Below are 20746 nucleotides of genomic sequence, written 5' to 3'. Positions count from 1 at the left end.
GTTACAGTAGGTATTCCTAACATAAAAGCTGAATGTGCCCTTTTCCTATGAAACCATCCACCAAATGATCAAAGTCTGGGTCATCATCTAACAAGTAGTGAAACAAAGACCTACCTAAAGTGGTGATTTTGATAATTTGTGAATACCATGCTAATAACGTAATTACACTCATCAGACAAGTTATCAGTATTCACACACACATCTCCCAGTGGAGGCACACATTTGTCGTTTAACTCATATCTTTTAAAGGGGTCATTTACAAAGTCGTGCTTTTGCATTATTTAAGCCATTACCTGAAATAAACCTTTTTTCAATCTGAAATGCAAAACTTCCAGTATAATAATTGGACAATAATTTAAACCTTTAATTCCTGTGTTAGTAATTGACTGATAATAGCAGATAGCCCCTTTTCTAAATGTTTTATTAACATAGTGGTTCTTCATTTGCATGCTGTGTTAAAGGTTTCACAATGAATTTGCTGTTTTCACTCTTCAATCTTTCAATCTTACATTTTCCTCCTCATGCGGACAGTTTGACGTGTGCAGTCTGACCACACATTCACTGTTGAAATGAGCAGCCTCCTTATCTGACTGCTCACACTGCTACTTGATACCATTATTTCAAGTCTTTCTCTCCTTACTGTCAGCCTTTTTTGTTGCCTAAGGCAATTATATCTTTAATTGAACCTGTTCAGTGTTTAATTGGACACCTTTTCCTCGTCATATAATATTATTCGCAATTTAATAGATATTTTTGAACTCTTTCAGGCACATAAAGACACGTTCAAAATTACCCAGCTACCTGCTTGAAAAAAATCCAGCCGGACCATAATCAAACCGTTCTGATGGCTTTAAAAATAGTTTAATGGAAGTGTCTGTTGTTTTCAGTTTTAATGAGGACAAATTTTAAGGTTATGACATTTCACGTCCATCAATTGTAAGTAGGACTCTGAGTATGAAAAGAACTTCGAATGAGTTTTAAAGGAGAGAAAGGGTCGGCTCTGGAGACTAAACATTTAGAAATCTATTTGTGGAGCCACTCTCTGCTAATCTAAGAAGCAGACTGATCTGCCTCTGTTCTAGCTCTGATGCCTCTCACTCTGATTACAACTGTTGGTCTTCTATGGGCAGATCTGTTAAAATGACTGATTCTTCAAGCCTACCTGTCATCAGGCACCAAATGTGAACCATTCTGTAACAGGCTGCACTGCTCCACATGTGATTTGAGTTTTTAGTTTCAAGTTGTTGAGAGAAAATTGGTGGGTTTCCGTCTACATGTATTGCAAATTTCACCTGAATTTTCAGAAAATTTACAAAAGAAAACAGCAATTTGTGAACATGTCCATCCACTACAGTCATGGATTTTAAGAGCTGGTTCATTTACAATCATCATTGTGGTTTACATGTTTCCTTATTAGATGTAGGATCATACTTAACATACTAAGTCAGGTATTGAGTGAGGAGCTGCAAGTGTTATTTTGCATTCCAGACCAAAGTGAGTTAAACTTCTGTTTGTCTTGCACTTACTTGCATGTATCTTTTATTGATAAGTTCAATGGTTTTAGATTTCGCCTTCAGCTTTGATTAAGATGCACATTCATAATGGCAATTGTTTTAAGTTTATGCAAAATCACATTCATTTCCATTGTTTTTTTGGACAGATAACATGGCTGAACTTAGATTTGACCAGCTGGCTGACGCTGTAGGCACTCTTCATGATGGGTAATAATTTCATCTGCCTCTCTTCACATAAAGAGAAGTAGAGGCAAGGAGATTTAACAAGATGTTCTCCACCAACCTAGCTAAGATCTATTCTCAATGGCAGTTTAACAAGGTGACAACAGATCCACCAAGGGCTGAGACTGAACAAAACTGAGAGGGTGTGTTGAGCCGCATTATGTAATAAATTCCCATTATGTAATAAAAGTTCAAAATGTAATAAGAATGTCACGTCATCTTGTAATCAAGCCGCATTATGTAATAAACTGACGCATTTTGTAATAAACTACCTCAATGGATTATGTAGTAAATTTTTTCGCATTACGTAGTAAGTTATTACAATTTGAGAAATTTATTACAAAATGCACTTGACACATTTTTATTTTCAGGAAAATGTAATGTGCTAAATTAATCTTTAAAATGTGTGGTTAAAGTTCTGATTATATAACCTGTAGCTCCTTTGACTAATTTCTTCTAAATTGCTCTGAAATTATATTAATTTGGATTGTTGTTATTACATAATGAACCATGTTATTACTTTTTTTTTTTTTTTAAATAAAAATGTGTCAAGTGCATTTTGTAATACATTTCTCAAATTGTAATAACTTACTACATAATGTGAAAAAATTTACTACATAATGCATTGAGGTAGTTTATTACAAAATGCGGCTTTATTACAAGATGACAGGACATTCTTATTACATTTTGAACTTTTATGACATAATGTGGCTCAGCAGGGTGACTGAGAGAAGGAGGCATCGCATAATGCAGACCAACACATGAGCAGAGCACAGAAAGGACCTGGTAGTAACACCAGAAGAGCCAAGCACCAGCTACTGGTTGACAGGGCGACCAGGTTAGTGTTCATGTGAGACCATGAACCTCAACCTGTGCACTGCCTGAACTGAGTACATGAAGGCCTATGACTCACACGACGTCACACACATGGACACTGGAGCGCCAAAAGCTGTAGAACATCAACAGGACACTAAGGGCATTTTCACACAGTGTACGCGAGTCCGTACCGTACTTACATACGTTCACACCTTTCCCGCAGATGTTACGTGCACATGCATGCATTGCGGCCTGTGCCTGAGCATGAATGGGTGTTACAGGGCTGAAACAGTAGGTGGTGGTGTGGAAGGAATTCTGTCGCTGTCCAACAAACGCAGAAGTCAGAAGAAGACAAACCCTTACGTTATCGACCGAGTGACTGTTCTGTTCTACAGTCTGTTATCCTGTTTGAGACAAAGTGAAGAAGAGTGACCTTCGTTGTCCCTGATACATCACCGAGTGGTTCGGTTGATAAGGCAACTCCAGGCTGCACGATCCGAGGCTTTTCAGGAAACAGGAGCTCCGTCTATGGCCTTGTGTTGACTAACTCAATTCCGTTGTTGGAATCATGATAAGGTCATGTCCGGTCTCGGGCACGGATCGCATTCACACGGCAATGTACCGTGCCGGAGTCCGGGCCTTCCGAACCCAGGACTACCTTCTCAGCTGGACTCAGGTACGGTACTCAACCATGGATCCAGTTGCATTCACATAGATAAAAATAAGTGGACTTTGGGGTCCAGCGTACTCGGATACAGACTTGAGTTCGCTGTGTGAAAATGCCCTAAGAACCTTCAACCAGAACTCAACGAGGCAATGGAAGATGACTCTGGAGGCCAACTCAAAGCCAGTTTGGCAGGTGAGCATCACATGTGGTATATATGTTTATGTTTACGCATTTGGCAGACACTTTTTTCCAAAGCGACTTACAGGGGAAAACCCATCAAATCAATCAATCAATCAAATTTTATTTATATAGCGCCAGATCACAACAAAAAAGTTATCTCATGACTCCTTATATATAGAGTTGGTCAAAACCAGACTCTAAGCCAATTTACAGAAACCCAACAGAATCCTCCAGGAGCAAACACTTGTGACTGGTGACAGTGACGAGGAAAAACTTCCCTTTAACAGCAGAAACCTGGAGCAGACCCAGACTGAGGAGGATGGCCGTCTGCCTCGACCAGTTGGGGTTAAAGAAAGAGGGTAAAGAAAGAGAAAAAGAGAGAGCGATAGAGAGAGACTGGGGGAGAGGGGGAGAAGGGGGGAGTAGGGGGAGACACATGGAGGCAGTTGAGGATAAGTGAGTGATGATGATGAAGGCAGGAGAGAGGCAGGACCACCGCAGCAGGTCCAGAGATAATCCTGGGAAAATCTGTGATAATCCTGGGAAAAACTTTATTAGAATATTTAAAAAGGAATGTCTGACAGTGCTAGGACAGGAGGTGTTCTCGGAAGAGCTGGGTCTTCAGGAGCTTCTTGAAGATAGGCAGGGACGCCTCTGTTCTCGTAGTGCTCGGTAAAACGTTCCACCAACGTGGAACGACCCATGAAAAGAGCCTGGATTGTCTTGTACAAGGTTTGGGGACCACCAGACAACATTCCCCAGATGAGCGGAGTGGTTGTGGGGCAACATAAACTTTTATCAGTGCACCTAAGTAGGTAGGAGCAGACCCACTGAGAATTTTGTAGGCTAGGATTAACGATTTGAATTTGATGCGGGCAGCTATGGGTAGCCAGTGTAACACAATAAGTAACGGGGTGACATGTGCCCTTTTAGGCTGATTGAAGACCAGACGCACTGCTGCATTCTGGACCATCTGTAGTGGTTTGACAACACAAGCTGGGAGGCCTGTTAGAAGAGCACTGCAGTAGTCAAGACGGGAGATAACCATAGTCTATACCAAGGAGATGCTCTGTCCCCCCTGCTGGTCTGCACAGGCCTAAACCCCCTCAACCGGATCAACATAAAACAGCTTTGGGTACAGGTTCTGAAGTGGAACAACCATCAGACACCTCTACATGGTTAATATCAAGCTGTACTCCCTGATTCATCTCACCCAGCTGAAGGGGTTGAACTACCAGAAGGGAACACTGCAGAACAGGTACAAATACCTGGGGACCCCACGGGCAAAAAGGCAGTCATGAGGAGGCAGCTCCGAGGTCAGCCACAGCCAAATACCTACAGAGGGTAAGGCAGGTCCTGAAAAGCCAGCTGAATAGAAAAAACTAAATCCAGGCCATTAACACCTAGGCCCTGCCGGTAATCAGATACCCCCCTGGCATAATATCCTGGACACTGGAAGAGATGGCAGCCAACAGCTATCAAGACAGAGGAGCTCCTTACAAGGCAGCATCCTGAGGCTGTAAACGAAGTGAGAGGCTGGAGGCTGAGGACTAGTGAGCATCAGAGCTGCTGTCCAGGAGGGAACAACAAACCTCCAGGGATATAGTGAGAAGATGGCCTCCAGTGACTGACTGCTAAGTGAAGGCCTCAAGGAATAGAAGCCCAGTAAGGAGGAGGAGCCAGAGGGGGTAACATGGAAGGACAAGCCCCTGCATGGCATGTACCGCCGGCAAACTGAAGAAGTGGTTGACATCGATAAAATGCACCAGCGGCTGGAAAAGGCTGGACTGAAAGAGCACAGAGGCACTACTTATGGACAAGAACAGACCCTGAACACCAGAGCAACGGATGCACATCACAGCAGGGTGTAAGATGCAGGCGGCCAAGGCTTGCATGGAGACCAACCAGGTGGAGGTCATAGTCAACAGGAACATCTGCACCAAGTGTGGACTGGAGGTCTCAAGAAATACCAGGAGCTGAAGGAGGAGCAAGACAAACTGTGGGATGTGAAGGCAACAGTGGTGGCATAATGTTCACAGAATGTTCCATGTGTTGAGTTTGAAGTTGGAAAATCTGTCTTTGATTTTAGTGAACCTGCAAAATACACCTACTGAAAATTGCACCTTTTAGCCATTTAATAAAATGCCCCTAAATAGCCCCTTCTTCTAGCTGTAATTGTTTTATTTGGACTGATTTTCTATTTTATCATCTACTGTATCTTTCATTCTTCATAAATTTGCATCCTTACTTTCCTTTGCGATGCTTCTTTGCTTGTTTTAATTAGACTCAGTATCTTTGCAAATGAGGGCTACCCGTCAATGGATAGAGGTTGATTGATCCAGGTGTGGCTGGAGTGCTGACAGAGTGTATTAGTGGATCGACACTGTTGGACCTTACAGAACACAGTGGATTAACTCCTTTGAGCAAGATAACAGAACAAATAACTGAGAACAGGTACAGGCAGGTGCACTCACTGTTCATGCAGAGCTGGACCTTACAGACCCTGGAGACCACATTGGACCTCAGACTGGGGACTCACTGTCCTCATTGGAACTGTTGATGCCACTGTTTTGGAATGTATTAGGAAATTACCAAAAATAGTCACTTGCCCACTAAAGAGTTAATTACAAATTTAGTCAGTTTTTATTAGGATCCCTGCCACATCTATTGTTGCTGAAGGCCCCATTATAAAGATAAGAATATTCTCTGCCAGAATAATAGAAGAAATTTGGTCCACAAATCTGTCACAACAAAGCCTACCAAAAAATTCAATTACCTCAACTCAACAGGAAATCTGTCATTTTTACTGTGCAAAGTTTTGCAGTTTAATTTGTGTCGTATCTTGATTAATTCATGTTATTTTCAGTATCATATGCGCATGGTGGTCATTAAAATGTATTAATATAAAATAATGTAAAAACTCGAATGCCTTTGCCATAACGATGCAGCAGTTTTAGCTGCAATTTTGAGGCTTTGCAATGAAAGAGGAAAAAGCTTGAACTTGGATATCTTCTATTCAATTTTACATGCTCGATTAGAGACATGGCGTGAACAGTTCTACATGTCAGTACTGGGGCCGATACCATGGCAACACAGCTAATTTTAAGGTTTCACTTTGAAACAGGGAATATGCATGAAGTTTTTCATGTCTAATTATAGGCCAGACCTAAACACATTTACACGTCCACATTCAGGCCCACCCTCGGAAGGTTTTACAACTCCATAAATGTCTCAGGAGAAGGATATTAACCCATACAGACCCACTACTACTTTTGTGGCACTTCCCAAATTAATTTTTCTCTACATTTAACCTTTCTGAAGTGATTTATCACCATTTATACTAATATTATCCTCTGTATTTTGCTTCTTTTTTTTTTCAGTGAAAATAATGTATTTTTCTATATTTAAATTTACTGATCATGTAGATGTTCATAAGAGCTCAAATTAAAGTTGAGGTTATTATATGAAAAACAGAGAAAACTGAAGAAAAAGTGACTTTTTCAGCAAAATCTGTCATTAACTGAACATAAACCCGGTGTGTCCATCCACTGTCAGTGATCCAAATCCATGGGTTTTACTGGTGAATCAATGCTGTAGAAGAGAATGGTGTTTCCATGGTAACTATGGAGCCTCTGAACGTCCAAATGGGTCATATCTGATGCCCATGAAAAGACGACAAACTGCATTTTACACCAATTATTCACAAGTATTGATAGGATTAGTGGATCAACAAGTATTAAACATTTTAGATCAGTCGATGGTTTTGGTCACCAGTGGCTGTTTGGGTCTTTAACCCTTTCACACACACTGGTCACTACAGTGGACAGCTGTTCAAAAGTGTTCTCTTGTATATTCATGGATTTTGTTGTTTTAGTTCCATATCAGCCAACACAGTGGACACTTACGCATCATCCCACACACTGACATTCAGACCATTACTGTAACTTTGCTGTTCTAGATAAACCTGATCTGCACTAACATGTCTGAGAGTAAAAAAAAAAATTGCTTATTGTTATTAGACTGTAATTAACAGTTTTTTTTTTTTTTTCCATATTATCTCCATGCGGGTATGGTAAAATGTGAGAAAACATCAGATTAGCTACATTAAAAATGTTTTTATTTCATAGTTTTCACACAGTATATCAGTAAATACATGTTTCTTTGGTTCTAAAACTAAACACATGGTGTCCAGGTGAGTGGACATTTTTGTAACTCCATAAAAAATAGGCTAAAAAAAAAAAAATCAATAGAATTGTTATTTTTATGCCTAAAGAGGGATAAAAAAAACTCAGGAAAAAAATCATGATTAAGGTTCTCATAATTCATGCATGAAAGGGTTAAGTCTCCTAATATGGATCTCCATGAAGCCCTGTACAAATTTCAAAAACTATGCCCCAGTATCAAAGTTATCAAACCTGTAACAGATTTGATAAGAGTCCAGTTCTGAATGTGTGCAACAGTATTTAATGAGACGTGTCCTGTCACCCACTGGAAAAGGGAAGTCAGCCTCTCTGCACAAACATCATCTAATTGACATGAAATTTGCACAATGTATATACAGAGACATGTCATATATTTCATAAGTGTTCTCTAAAGCTACATAGCGGACAATGGAAGTGATACTGAAGGCACCACTTGGATTTAACTGGATATCGGATAATTACTGTAATGATTAACGTGTCGTACATGGTTGTGGAACAGATGAGTTTAAGAAGGGCCAGATTTGGCCTACATTGAACAAGGAAAACAAAAAAGGAATAGGATGAAAAGGATAGTGGTGCACCATCTTCAATATAGAAATGTGGTCAGAAAAAAAAATCTTGAATGACTGTAATAGGACATGAGGACCAAAAAAGAAGACATCATGAACGTCGGACATCCTGGCCAAAAACCTGAGTTTAGTGTCTGAATATACTGAATGACCAGGGTTTTTATTTTCTCCATCTGAGGATTTTTTTCTTCCTGATGGTAGAAGTGCAGTGGCCCAGAGGTGCCACAGCCCAAAAAAATTATCCATATACAGAAAAAAATAAAGAGAACAGCCCCTAAAATTATCCACTATAAAAAAAGAGCAGCCCAAAAAATTATCAACTATAAAAAAAAAGCCCAAAAAATTATCCATACAAGAAACAAAAAAGAACAGCCCAAAAATATTATCCACAATGAAAAAAAAGAACAGCCCAAATTCATCCACTATAAAAAAAGAGAACAGCCCAAAAAAATTATCCACTATAAGAAAAAAAAAAAAAAAAAATCATCCACCTTTCCAAATAAGAGGATGCTGTTTACCCAAAAGATGTCTTGCTTTAAAATTAAGGCCACCACAAAAAGTAAAAACTTTGGCAGAAATTTTTTAATGATTAACATTTAACACCTAGGCCTAACCTTAAGCAGACACTGGAACCTTAATGTTTTTATTATTTCTTTTACTGCATAATGTTTTTGGGCTGTTCTCTTTTTTTTTTTTCTTATAGTGGATACATTTTTGGGCTGTTCTTTTTTTCTTATAGTGGATAGATTTTTGGGCCATTTTCTTTTTCTTATAGTGGATACATTTTTGGGCCGTTTTCTTTTTCTTATAGCGGATACTTTTTTGGGCTGTTCTCGTTTTTTCTTATGATGGATACATTTTTTTGGGCTGTTCTTTTTTTCCTATAGTGGATAATTTTTTGGGCTGTTCTTTTTTTCTTGTAGTGGATACATTTTTAGGCTGTTCTCTTTTTTCTCACAGTGAATAATTTTTTGGGCTGTTCTCTTTTTTTCTTATGATGGATAATTTTTTGGGCTGTTCTGTTTTTTCTTATAGTGGATACAGTTTTGGGCTGTTCTGTTTTTCTTATAGTGGATAATTTGTTGGGCTGTTCTCTTTTTTTCTTATGATGGATAATTTTTTTGGGCTGTTTTCTTTTTTCTTATAGTGGATAAATTTTGGGGCTGTTTTCTTTTTTTCTTATAGTGGATCATTTTTTTGGGCTGTTCTCTTTTTTTTCTTATAGTGGATACATTTTTGGGCTGTTTTCTTTTTCTTATAGTGGATAATTTTTTGGGCTGTTCTCTTTTTTTCTTATAGTGGATACATTTTTGGGCTGTTGCACCACTGGGCCAGCGTATAGAAGCATAATTCAAGGTCACAATGCCAGAAGTCATCAGGCTAAAAAAAAAAAAAAAAGTCTTCAGGCTCAGATTGTGAAAGGCTGGTTCCAGTAGAGGGAGATATCATGGACTGACACCCACAGTCCAGACCTGAACCCCACTGAGAATAGTTGGGATGCACTGGAGAAGACTTTACAGCAGTCTGACTCGACTAACATCAGTACAAGATCTGGGACAAAAAGTAAAACTAATCTGAATTAAATATCACTAGTGTGTTGACCCGTGGAGATCCACAGGTTCTAGATGTGGTAGTCCAAGAATTTTCATTTTGTCTTCTAATCTTAATGTTACAGGGGATACTTCCATTTGTTCAGACAAAGCAGTAGTAGAGTGATGTTCTCATACCTGACATGTTTTGGCTGTCGCTGCAGTCTTCTTCAGAGGCGTACCCTGACGCGTTGCTGACGTGTTATCAGCTGTTTTTTCCCCGAGGTGTGGTTGTCCCAGTGGATTTGACAAGTTCACCCACCGTGCGATAGTCTCTGGAGAAGGGAGTCCCACACTGTAAAAAAAAAAAAAAAAAAATCTGTAATTTAACAGAATTTTCAGTTTATTTGACAGATTTTTCTTGTATTTTCAAGATACAGGAAAATATCAATGAAATGACAAAAACAGACTGATTTTACATGTCAAACATGAAATAACATGAAATAACATGAAAAAACTGTAACAGAATAACCAAAAAAATTTCACAATTTTTTAAAGAAATTTTCTTTTTTCACAGAGAAATAAAGTTTAAATACATTTGCAAATGTATTGTAATTTCACAAATATTGCTTTTCTATTTATGAGAGTAAACTGTTAAAGTTTAATACTGTAAAAAAATAAAATAAGATAAAATTACTGACAATTAACCGTAAAAGAAGTATTTGTTCTGTAAGTTTAACAAGACTTGTTTGTTAATTGACAAATATCTTGTGTAATTACGGGAGGTTTCACAACAAAAATGTTGAATGTATTTGTGTGAATGTATAACATGTATAGGCACTGATAAACTGTCCAAATACAGTTTTTAATCAGTGGATTGTACCACTCTCATTGAAAATTATTTATATATATTTATACAGGGTGGGGAAGCAAAATTTACAATGAACATTTAGTTGTTTTTTCTCAGCAGGCACTACGTCAGTTGTTTTGAAACCAAACATATATGATGTCATAATCATACCTAACACTATTATCCATACCTCTTCAGAAACTTTTGCCCATATGAGTAATCAGGAAAGCAAATGTCAAAGAGTGTGTGATTTGCTGAATGCACTCGTCACACCAAAGGAGATTTCAAAAATAGTTGGAGTGTCCATAAAGACTGTTTATAATGGAAAGAAGAGAATGACTATGAGCAAAACTATTACGAGAAAGTCTGGAAGATACTATTAAAGAAGAATGGGAGAAGTTGTCACCCCAATATTTGAGGAACACTTGCGCAAGTTTCAGGAAGCGTGTGAAGGCAGTTATTGAGAAAGAAGGAGGACACATAGAATAAAAACATTTTCTATTATGTCAATTTTCTTGTGGCAAATAAATTCTCATGACTTTCAATAAACTAATTGGTCATACACTGTCTTTCAATCCCTGCCTCAAAATATTGTAAATTTTGCTTCCCCACCCTGTAGGTAATTTGTTTTAATACATGTAAATATTCTTTATTAAACATTAGTCCAAAAAAAAAAAAAGAGAAAAATCACATGTAAAGTTAGGGCAAAAAAACTGTAATTTAATTATGGAAAATTACCGTATTTCTATGAGATGGTTATTTTCTGTTATTTTACAGTATTTTTTCGGCACCCCAGCTGCCGGAATATTACCATTTATTTATTTATTTATTTTTTTTACAGTGCAGGTGTGTGACAGCATGTACGCCCTCTCGTCCCAGTTGATGGTACCACTGGCCCACTTCCTCATCTCAATAGCCTCCTTGATCCAACGTTTGTATTTGTTGCTGTCCGATCCAACAATCCTTGCTCTGTCCCAGTCCATGATGTCTGAAAAAAGAAAATAACCCCTGTATCATCAAGATGTGGTAGTTTTTATGCTGTTGTGTATTCATGCATGCTGTACCGCATTTGTCCAGCAGTCACCACCAAAGCGTTCTGGCCATAGCAACATGATTGTCAGCATATTGTATTCAAAATTACTAATATGTCCCAAAATATTGGTCCTATCAACTTGCCGCTTTCACAAGTCTGTTCATTGACCAAAAATACATAAGTATGACAAACTGCAGCAGTCAGCTCTGTACGGCGTTAGTGTGAGTCCATGGACACACACACACAGATGCCACTTGGCTTTTATAACATAGATGATGGTGCCACAGCAAATGCATATCATCACTAAAATGTAAGTTATTAGTTAAAATATTAGTGTGCTGTTACTAGTATTATTATTATTATTATTATTAGTAGTAGTAGTATTAGTAGTAGTACTATTATGCCTCTTTCCATCAGCAAATGACACAAATATAAGCAGCACTCATAATAATATGCACTACTTTCGGCCTGAACTTTCACTAGATTCATGTTCTGCTTTTTATGATATTAAGCAAAAACTAATGAGTGGAAATTAAGGGCCGGCTGTGTGGGAGTGCACAAGTAAACAATTTTATTTTCATTAGCTACAGTGATATGGTTACTGAAAAAAAAAGCGCTGAGTTAATTTGCTTTTATGATTAAAGCACAATAAGAGGTGGCTCTATTTAAAGGACAAGAGAAATCTGATTGTCAGTAAAAATCAATGAGCCTGCAACTGTGATTAAATGGATGGAAACTACAGCGAGAAAGAAAAGCAGATAAATCAGAAAAGGGCGGCTGATGCCACCAGGACCATGACACAGATACGGTCAGTCTGATCACCTTGGAACTTTACATTTACAACACAAACAAGAACTATATCAACAACAATTTTTGTGATGAGTTATGCAACAAAATAGTTTTTAAAGGCGCTGTACAGACTTTCTATGTGATCTTGAAAAAGTCTCATTTTTAGATATATGCCTGATCGTAGTCTGCAATTTAAAATGAGATTATCAGCACCAAAATGGTCCCGGGGTGGTTAGGGCCCAGCTGCAACACACAGAAGCAGGAATCACTTCAGTGTTGTTATTTATTTAAACCCTCAGCAGGGGGGAGCAGGAGAAGAGAAGGGATTCCAGGTGAGAGGCAGACTGACCGGGAGACAGGGATGGGAGTCGAGAACCGGATCACAGTAGCTCAATTCCTTGGAATCGTTTGCCTGTCTGCTTAACGATTCTGCTTATCGATTCCGCCTTCATTGCGCATACGCGATGACGTCACACAGACGCTGCATTGTTTTGGTCAGAACATAGCCAACATGGCGTTGAGGCAGACACGGTCTAAACAGACGACACCAGGTCCAGTTTTAACACTGTCAAACCATCCATGTCTTCAAAAGGGTGGAATCCCTCCAATATGTTCAAACATTTGTCCACAGCATGTGATTCGTTTACAGGAATGTCATGTATGTGATTCGCTACTTGGCAACGACTGTGAATCTAGCGGCAGAGTGAACACCAGACCGTCATCCGGGCCCAGTTCCAGTTCTGGTGTGGGCAACAAATGTCGTACCCCCTCAAATACAAGTTTCTGAAGGTAGGGGAAAGGAAATGAGGTGCACAACAACAGGAGACAGGCAGAGTCAGACTGGTTCCATGTAGTGGAAATGCAGCGATAGAGGGGTTAGTAAAGAGTCTCTAGTTTCACTTTCACTGTACGCCCCCCCCCCCCCCCCCCCTAATAATTAATAGTATTAATTGTGATGAAATTGGACATTTTTGAGCTGAAAACATAGTTCATATGACCATCAACATGTTGAACAGAACTGAAATCCTGTAAATTTGCAGAACTTGCATTTACCAACACAAAGTTCCTTTGGGGATTCACTTATATTGATTTCTTATGCACAAAGACATAAATAAGACCTCTAAGCAAATTTTACCCAACATACTGTATATGTTATATTTTCTGTGCAGAGATGGAAATATAAAAGACAGTTAATGCAAACACACCCGTTTGTACTCTTTTATTCCTTACCCAATGAGAATCGATAAGAGAATCGATAAGAGAATTGGATCGATAACCAAAATCAATAATTGAATTGGAATTGCTAAATTCTTATTGATTCCCATCTATAACGGGAGACAGGCCATGTGGCATGGAACAGGACTGAGGATAGGCAGGGTTACCGGGAGGTAGGCAGGGAGTCGGGGTCCAAGTTAACAGGCCGTCAGATAATCCAGAAAACAGGCAGGACAGACCAAGGACAGCTGGGGTTGGTAGCAGACAAACAGGCAGAACTGAAACACTGGAGAGGCTTTCATAACACAGAAGAACAGAGCAGGAGTGATGGGCAGGTACTGAGGAACAATCTGGAACAGAACTGAGAGCAGAGGAGTGACTGTGTCCTGTCATCCTGATGAGCTGCAGCTGTGTTCACAGGTGAACAGAGGTGGGCTGATGAGGGGGTGTGGCCGAGTGAGGGAGGGAGCAGACGGGTGGAAAGGGATTGGCTGAAAGGTGTGGCACGGTGAGGGAGAGGACAGCAGCAGAGAGTCCAGGTGAAAACAGTGACAGTAATGAGGTGACAGGCTCAGGAAGGACGTGGCACAGAAACAAACTGTCAGCCTGATCATAGTCCAGGGTACCAGAAAGGGTGCACATATAGATAAAAAACAATAATGCTCTATCCAAAAATCAGACAGGCCATGTTATTTGTCTGATATTTCTCTTTTAAAGTCCAAAATATTTTTGTATTATGGTGTCTACTAAAAATTCCGCAGGCTTGTACCCCCGTCAAATCAGAAATTCTTGGGTGTACGGACACTCCAGCCCAATAGCCTCCATATTTAATGCCTACAAAGATATACAAATGTTTCAGCACTCAGGATAATCATGCTTTGTTTATTGCATAGATGTCATGTCCAAAGCATGCGTGCTGAAAAATTCCATATATTGACCGAAACAATAAAATTAGACCCACATATTTTGATATGGTGTACGGACACTACTTGGTGTACGGACTCTACAAGACTGGAATGGAAATCTGTCTGACCACATGGTCACATCTGTTAGATCTGTAACTAAGTCTTCCTGGTGCAGGAGGAAATAAACATTTGTGAACAAGTTAGAACAATATATCTATAAGGCATATAGGCCATATTATTGATGGAATCGTATTATGGATGGAAGTATATTGGTGTCCGGACACTACAGGAATTTTGGTGAACAATGCACCATTGAAAACATACGGTTCGACGGAAACATCCGTTTGACACATTGTTACCAAATTTTCTGCAGCCAGGGAGCAGACCAAAATCTGTGTAGTTGTGCATATTTAGTCATAATAATCCTTAAATAACAGGTTCCCATTCTATTATTACAATTAAAGGGCTGTAAAAGAAGGGTTTTCACAACAAAATGGTTGGTTGTCTTAATACTGAAAATAAGAACTGATAATCAAACAGCTCTTCACCAAAAATGATCAATAAATAAAAAGCAATGGGATGTGTGTATTTTGTAATAAAAAAGACACAGGAGTTGAGTAGGAATTATTTATTGTGTTGCAAAACCTTATGTACAATAATTTTGCTCTCTTATAACATGTTTTCACACTCTTTGGGTCGCCATTCTATCAGTTTTTATCCGATTTTCTTCAAATTTGGAGGATTGCAAGATCTAGTAATAAGATGGCCAAAGAAACACTTTGGGAATGGTTTTGGTGGGATCTTTTTGCAATACTGATTAAAAATGGATGCAAATATACTTGTAGACCCTGATTGTGATCAGGCTGTGTGACAAAAATAGGTTATTTCCAAATGCATCTTCCAGCTTCCCTGGTCAGGTCAGACAAGACTGGACTGATTTATGGCAGACTTATGTCACTATGACAACACCACACCGACCAACAGAGGTTAGCAGTGAGAAGTAAGATGAACAAGTGAGGAGTCAGATCTGTCCTTTGAACTAAACAAAGGGATTATTTGGATTTGTTTAGTTGTAATGGTGGACACTGGAACTGGAACTGGCAGAAAGAAACAGAAAACTAAAGGGTAGAGTGAATGAGCACAGACTAAAAGAGAGGGAAACCTGTGCATTGAACCCATGGATAGAACTAAGGATAGAGTTAAAGGAATGAAACCAGAGCTGCAGTTGTCCCTCTTCCTTCTCCACAGGTAAATGCAGGTAAATATCCAAATAAACCACATACTAGTCTATTTCCAACCGTTGTGTCACTACTGTATGTATGTTAGTGTCAGCTGTGTTTTTCAGTCGTGGGGCTGACCACTGAAAGGACTGACTTTAGAACTGTCAACAGTAGTAGTAGGTTTACAAAACGAGCGCAGGACAAAACATAACGAGCCCACACTCGTAAACCCTTGGCCTTTAGTCCACACCAGGGTTTCCTTATTATTGACTATTTGCTGCCCCACTGGCAAGGTTTTGCACATACGGACAGATAGATGGACGACAAACTGATGACAATACCCTGTGGCGAGGGCCAAGGGTAATAAAACTACTTAAAAGACATCACATGCCATCCTGAAACATTAATAAATGACAAATAGAATAAAATAAGAGTCAAAGTGGACCCATATTTGTACCTGTAGTAAATGACACTAATGATCACATGACCTCAGCTGACAAACTGAACCCAACACCACCAGGTTCAGGTAAACACCTAAAACAAGTGGTTCCGGGCACAACAAACCCCGCCCCTCACATGTATTGTAGCTTATTTTGACATCAATCCAGCTGATGTCATCATGTCTATGTGTGTGCTGATGTCAGCATAGACACATTTCACCCATTATAAGTAAATGGGGGGGGGGGGGGGGGGGGGATAAAAATAAAAAAATAAATAAAAATCATAAAAATGTTTAACTTTGACCCACTTTTCCCACAGTAATCACATCTATTCTGGGTCACTGGCAATCTATAAACCAAATTTGGTTTGAAGTCAAGTGATAGTTTTGCTGTTTAAGTGTTAACAAACAAACCAAACCAAAAACAACACCCTTGTCTCCCCTTCATGAAACGGGTAATAAAACCTGCTGATAACCAAATTTGGACTAACATTACCTTACTTTAGAAACTCAATTAATTTGTAGTTGTAGTGGTTAAATCTCACCAGCTGGACAAGTCAAACTAGCTAACTATCGGACTACAGCTGAAAATCCAACAGAACAGTCGGATCAGATAGAAATGGATCCAAATGCTAACACAGACCAAAGAAAACAGAATTTACAACAGAACTGTCACTAATACAGGAAACTTGAAAGATGAGGATATCTTAATAACTTAGCGCAGGAGTTGGTAGATCAGCAGAAATAGAAATGAATCTGTTCCGGCCAAGGTCGTTAACGAAAACAAACGAAATGACGAAAACTAGAATTGAAAAAACATCTTCATTAACTGAAATAAATAAAAACTATAATTAAAAGAAAAAACAATAACTACCTGAAACTGTATTGTGTCCTTACAAAACTAACTAAAAGAGATAAAAATTATGGATAAAATTCCCCTCATTTTCGTCTTTGTCAATGTCAGATTGATATGAAATCCATTTATTTCACTTGAGCAATTTTAGCTGGTGGCACCGTACGACACTTCACGGTTCGTCACTTGTCGTTTAGAGTCGTCTTCTGGTCCCCACTCTACCTGGAAACATGGAGACTAAAGTTGGGAGAAAGCAGCAGAGTCCTGTCTGGGATTTATTTGAATATGACAGCAAGGAGGAGAAAAGTTATTAAAAAAACTAAAACTAATACTAGAACTAAACTAAAACTAAGCATTTAGAAAAAAATGAAAACTGATAAAAACTAGCAAACCTGCTCAAAAAACTAATTAAAGCTAACTGAATTAGAGAAAAAAAAACCCTCAAAACTAAATAAAACTAAACTATAATGAAAAATCCAAAAGTATTAAAACCTTGGTTCTGATGCCACCATATTCAATGTTTGGAACTATTGGCCCCGCTTTGAGAACCTGGAAGTAGGTCCATATGTCATCTATTTTTTATTTATTTCTACAATGGGAGTGTATGGAAGTGTAAGTCTGTTTTCTCTACTGCTCTGTTTTTAAGATCAACTTACACTTTTGTGTAATTGCCATGAAAGGGAAGCTTTCACCAAGCCATGTTTGGACCTTGACGATGTATGAATTTAAAGTAGTCAGCCATCAAAGTTTTACATCTCTACTGCAGTTTGGTGGTTCAGAAGGTTAGGTGTTTGATGAAACTCATATCAATAAACACCACAAATCCATACAGATCACATTAATGAACACACCAAACAGTCTCTATCATAAGACATCTTGCTTGTCTTTTAACTTTTTATTTGAGCAAAAGATGAAGAAAAAAAAAAAAAGCCTCGCAAATGTATTCATCTTTAGACACGTTCGAAGCGTTCCAGGAACAGCTTATCTTTCTGTGACAGGGAAGAATTCAGAGTGTAAGCTGAGATTTTAGATTCTAATAAAGTCTGCATTAAAGTATTTGCAGAAAAGGAATCACAATATAAAAGACAGATAACGGTGAAATCACTTGTAACTGTATTAAAAATAAGTGTTCAAGGTTTGAAGGTGACATTTGATGGTAAATGTAACTTTCTATTCTAAAAGAGTTGCATATGCACTTTGAAAACTGAGGCTTTGCTGAGTGAACAGACCATAAATGAAAGCACTGTTCACTCTGGTCTAAGAGTAAAATGTCTCCAGAGTAAAAGTAGTGCAACCTGACCAAGTTTGAGTCACTCATAAAGAAACATGAAGTTAAAAATGCTGCTTGGCTGTAGTGTCTAAGGCTCCGTTCACACAGCAGGTCTTAAAGGACCATTTAGATTTTTGGGGGAAATCCAGTTTTTTTTTGTGTGCTCGTTAAAACACTACACATTAAATACTTTTATCAGTTTTGAGTATGAACTGAATGTGACCCTGAAGTGACCCTGAAGTGACCCACATGCACTAAAGAGGTCCTGATGGAATACATGACCACACAGACACACACTGTGTTTGTGGAAGTAACATTCCTAGGACACAGAATTGTGACATTTGTTGCATTTCAATGATGTAAAGGTCGGATAAATGCGACCTGGCTGTTCAGACTGAAATCGCATTACAAAATACAGGGGTTGGACAAAATAATGGAAACACCTTAAAACATCAACAAAATATAATTTAATATGGTGTAGGTCCGCCTTTTGTGGCAATTACAGCCTCAATTATCCGAGGTATTGATTCATACAACTTGTGAATTGTTTCCAAAGGAATTTTAAGCCATTCTTCAGTTAGAATACCCTCCAACTCTTTTAGAGACGATGGCGGTGGAAATCGACGTCTTACTTGAATCTCTAAAACTGACCATAAATGCTCAATAATGTTGAGGTCTGGGGACTGTGCCGGCCATACGAGATGCTCAACTTCATTAGAATGTTCCTCATGCCATTCTTTAACAATTCTAGCTGTATGGATTGGGGCATTATCATCTTGAGGTGAAGGTGTTTCCATTATTTTGTCCAACCCCTGTATCAGATATGTATCAGATTTAGGACCACATATGAAAGTGGTCTGGGTCGGATTTGAAGAAATCGGTGCTGTTAGACAGCATTGTTACACACCAGCGTACTTCCTGATTGGATTCTGAAGTTCAGCCCCTCATCTTGATAAACTGTTGACCACCCATTTCTTCTTTTCAACTAAATCTGAAGAAAAACCATGAAAACTTAAATATAGTTGCCTTTGTTTATTGGATGTACACTGGGACACACAGCAGTGACACTTCGATGTGGCCTCACCCACTGTTGACAAGTAAACCGGAAGAAACCATACACAAAATCAGTCATTTCAAACCGTTTCCGGGTCATGCGTGAAAAACACCGATTGTCGTCTGTTTCAGGTTCATTAAAGCTGCTGTGAGTATGTGCTTGTGTTCCTTTTCTTCAGCAGTTTTGCTTTACTGTGTGTTTTAGGGTCAAAACAGGTGGAATAACAGAAAAATAGGACCAATGGCCCTGTAGCTTACCGGCCAAATTAAAAGCTTTGGGAAATGTATCCAGATGCCATTTATTATCACCCAGTTCTGTGTATTTATTCTATTACAGAAATAGCCCATGTTTTGGTCATATTCCAATCAGATCTGTAAAAAATTCAAATTCCAACTTGATATCATTGATACTGATTTATTGGATCAATCCACTTCCTATCTCTTATAATGGGAACATTTTTCAAAGTCGCACCAAATCCAGAATCAGATCTGGATCGAAATAATGTCAATACCTTGTGTTGACATCATCATACAGAAGCTGTATACCAAGTTTGAAGTCAATCAGAACTGGAGTTTCGGAGAAGAAGACGATTGACTTTTTCCCCATAACAGCCCATGTTAAATTTTCCGTAAGTTTCCGGATCCAGAAGAAGATCCTGATCAGCATGTGGACATTATGTTTTGGTCATCTCCCCATCAGGGCTGGACTGTAGAAATTTACACTGGATATCATTTATATTTACTGAGTTATTGCATCCATCCACTTCCTATCTCTTATAATGGGGAAATTTTTCAAAGTGGCACCAAATCCAGAATCAGATCCAGATCCAAATAATTTCACTAACTTTTGTTGACATCATCATAAAGAAGCTGTATACCAAGTTTGAAGTCAATCGGAATTGTAGTTTCAGAGAAGAAGACGATTGACATGTTTGTAACAGACGGCGACGACGGACGCCTCATGACGACAATAGTTTACGGCCTGTCGGCTGGTAAGCTAAAAAGACAGAGAGGAACTGAAGTTTGACAGGTTTGGACTCATGCACTTTGAGTATTTACTCATTTTCTCCTAAAGATGTATAAAATTTAGTTCATGTGAGGAAACTGGACTTGGAACTGTGTGTTCAGGTATTGAACCCCCTCTGGAGTCACACTCCAGTCCAGTTGATGGTATTAAATTTATGTCTTTAAACACCTTTAAGGAGGTTTGCCTCCGTTAAAAATGCCACAGAAGAAGAAGACACAAGGTGCTTAGTTAGTGACTGTGGATGAGCAACAGAGGAGCACTGAAGTTTTCTGGGGCAACGTGGAAGGTAATTTTAGACGAAAAGAAGCGTTAGGATTCTCAGAACCCCCAGAAGTAAACAGACACATGCGACAGTGTTCTGCTGTAACGTGCACACACTGATTTGAAGCACTG

At 38.8% G+C, this 20746-nt stretch overlaps 1 long non-coding RNA gene across 1 annotated transcript; it reads right to left on the bottom strand.

Annotated features, from left to right (window-relative positions):
• Positions 1-2829: 2829 nt before the first annotated feature.
• LOC115418074 (uncharacterized) lies at positions 2830-9855 on the bottom strand. The gene is made up of 3 exons (XR_003935248.1): positions 9844-9855; positions 8183-8185; positions 2830-2941 (listed from the first exon to the last, which is right to left on the bottom strand). It is a non-coding gene; the product is annotated as an uncharacterized LOC115418074 (long non-coding RNA).
• Between the last annotated feature and the right edge of the window lie 10891 nt (positions 9856-20746).

This window comes from Sphaeramia orbicularis, chromosome 4 (assembly GCF_902148855.1).
Source record: "Sphaeramia orbicularis chromosome 4, fSphaOr1.1, whole genome shotgun sequence".
NCBI lineage: Eukaryota > Metazoa > Chordata > Actinopteri > Kurtiformes > Apogonidae > Sphaeramia > Sphaeramia orbicularis.
The sequence above is the reverse complement of the archived record's forward strand: the minus strand, read 5'-3'. Positions and strand labels throughout refer to the sequence as shown.